At 48.0% G+C, this 2,691-nt stretch overlaps 1 protein-coding gene across 1 annotated transcript in view; it reads left to right on the top strand.

The window, feature by feature from the left end:
* Positions 1–2,691, top strand: part of NUP155 (nucleoporin 155) — a 61,284-nt gene that overhangs the window by 3,250 nt on the left and 55,343 nt on the right. The gene's annotated exons all lie outside the window — the stretch shown is intronic.

The raw sequence follows: 2,691 nt of genomic DNA, 5'->3' as shown, positions 1-2,691 counted from the left end.
GAAGTCCTTCCAAATCCATATGATTGCTATTTACAATACAAATACATTAATGGAGCTATGTTACTCATCTATAAATTAAAATAAATAAATCTATATAAATAATAAATCTGTAAATTTTGTACTCAGTCAATTATAGTTGAGAAACATAGCTCCATTAATGTATTTGTATTGTAAATAGCAATCATATGGATTTGGAAGGACTTCCTTGAGGTGACTTTGCTGGACTTTTTGAAGGGCTCCTGGTTGGACTTTTTGAAGGGTTGTTGGCTGGAGTCTTCTCAGGAGTCTTGGCTGCAGGTTTTTCTGGAGTCTTGTCTGCTTTCTTAAAGAATGTGTCCAAGGAAGTTTGGACAGATGTTCTCCAGGGAGATGAGTGATGCAGCGAACTTCTTCACTGGCATGGCATTCCATTGGATCAAGCATTGTAAGTCAAAACTGGCATTGTAAAGTTGAGACAGGGTGTCAATTTATAAACGTAGTAAGTGTGAAACATTGTGTAACTCAAGGATTGCTTGAATAACGGGGGATCCTGTTTTTCTCTGATTTAAAAAAAAAAATCACACACACAGTACCTATAAATTGTGGTATTTGATTTTGGGTTTTTTATCATGGAAAATCAGAACTCTCCCTGCTCCCTTAGCTCATGAGGACGCAGGGCTAGGCCCCTTGCTCTCCACCCACAACCCACTGAGCCCCCCTCCTGGAGTGGGCCCTCAGCTGCCAGGGCTATAGGTTCAGGGACCTGGGTCCACAGCCCACTGCAGCACTGCCTAAGCCCTGGCTGCCACCTGTGGGTGGTGGTGGCTGCTGCAGCCTGAGTGCAGAACCTGGCTCCCCCTCTCCAAGGTGGGACAGCTGGAGCCAGTAGCGGATCTGGGCTGCCTGCTATGGGCTGGGGCAGGGAAGGTGACTCCCTGTTGCAGCACACAGTCCTGGGAGATGGGAACATATGCCCCCCAAATCTATCCACAGGGCAGGAGTGGGCTCAGGCTCCCTGCTCTGCTGTCCTCCCCCTGGGGCCTCCACAGCCTGGCAGGTGTGGCAAGCCATAGTGGGACTGGGTGGGGAAGCTTGTTGCTGCTGCAAGGCCCACACTGCCCTGGTGATGTGCCCCCTGTCTGCACTGGAGCAGCAGGAGTGGTGGCACGGGGTTGTGCCCCTTGCTGCTCCAGGGTGGGTAGGGGCACATCATCAGGGCAGTGCAGGGCTTTCAGCAACCACAGGGAGCTTCCTTACTCTGCCCTGCTGCACCAGGTCCCACCCACCAGGCTGCAGAGGCCCTGGGGGAGGGCAGCAGGGCAGGGAGCCCAAGCCCACAGCAGGCAGCCAGCCCCACACACAGATCAGGGAAGCATGTGCTCCCCCTGCCCCTCCGGGAACGCACGGGTGGCGGGCTGGCTTCCCAGATGAGCCACACACAGCCCTGTCCCTATCCCTGCCCCAAGCACTGGCCGGCTGGGCAGCAGCCCCAGCCTTACCCTACCTAACTCCTTCCCTCCTCTCTGTGGAGGGCCTCAATTCCCCTTCCTCACCATTTACCTGTGGGAGCTGTTCTCCAGGCTGCCTGGCAAATGTGTGTATACACATGCACATGGTACCCCTGCCTGACTGCCCTCCTTCCACTCCCCCAGCCTCTTGCAGGCTGGAGCTCTGCTGGCCTGCAGAGAACTCTTTGCAAAAGAGCAAAAACCATGCATTCCTGTTAAAATGAAAAATCTGTGTTTTTCTCTGGTAGAAGGGAAAATCCACATTTTTTTTTATTTTACCATGTGAAACAGAAAACTCTGATTCCTGGTAGTAGCTATGTGGCTTATTTCTTGTTTAATTACACCGTTCATTGTATTGTGTGGCCAGGTAGCTACCCAAGACACGATTAATGTTGTGCCAGGGGCCTTAGAGACTTTGTCCACAAGTGCGACACCCCCAGGAGAAACTGTTTTTCATTTTGTGCTTTAACAACAGCTTTAACAATTTTGGGGATGAAATAAATATGGAAATTATCAGATTCATCATTTTATCCGTGGTAAGCTGCAGCTACTAGCTTATTATCTCTTTTAAATGTGTGTGATAGATGAGGCTTTCAGGACACATTAATATTATAGAAGTTCCTTTATAAATATTTTGCGTGTTATATATGTGGTAATAGTGCAAGCTTATTGTTTGAAAGTTTGTTGCCAATCTCTGCTCACCTCTTACTTGGAATGAAATCTATAATTTAAGGTCTTGACCCTATAAAAGGTCATACATGTGCCAACTTGTGAATACTGTTTTGTATTGTACATGCCTTTGGAGTACATGAGTAACTTAGCTTGGACCAGGGCCTCAAATATTAGTGTAGCTTTCTTTGAAGTTTTAGAACTTTATAACTTGTACACTGTTATGGGCAGCTTTTGTGCAGAGCAGAGCTAGACATGTTTAGTCAGGCACCCCAAGCTGACCACTTTTACTTTTGGTGCTGGCTTTAGCTAAGGACCCACTGTTAAGGATCTCCGCCTCAGCTGTAGCTGAGGTAAGTCCATAACACTACCACTCTGGGCTTGCAAGAGATGCAAAAGAAACCAACAGAATTAAACTAAATATAGACATTGGATTTATGACACATTATAATCTGCCTGACATCTGACTCCCCAGGTACCTCTCCACTATTTACCTGCTACATTCATTGCCGGTCTCTCCTCCTCCTCCCACCCC

Source organism: Crocodylus porosus, unplaced genomic scaffold, assembly GCF_001723895.1.
Source record: "Crocodylus porosus isolate Cpor-Errol unplaced genomic scaffold, CroPor_comp1, whole genome shotgun sequence".
NCBI classification, from domain to species: domain Eukaryota; kingdom Metazoa; phylum Chordata; order Crocodylia; family Crocodylidae; genus Crocodylus; species Crocodylus porosus.
Note: the sequence above shows the minus strand (reverse complement) of the source record. Positions and strands in the feature narration are given on the sequence as shown.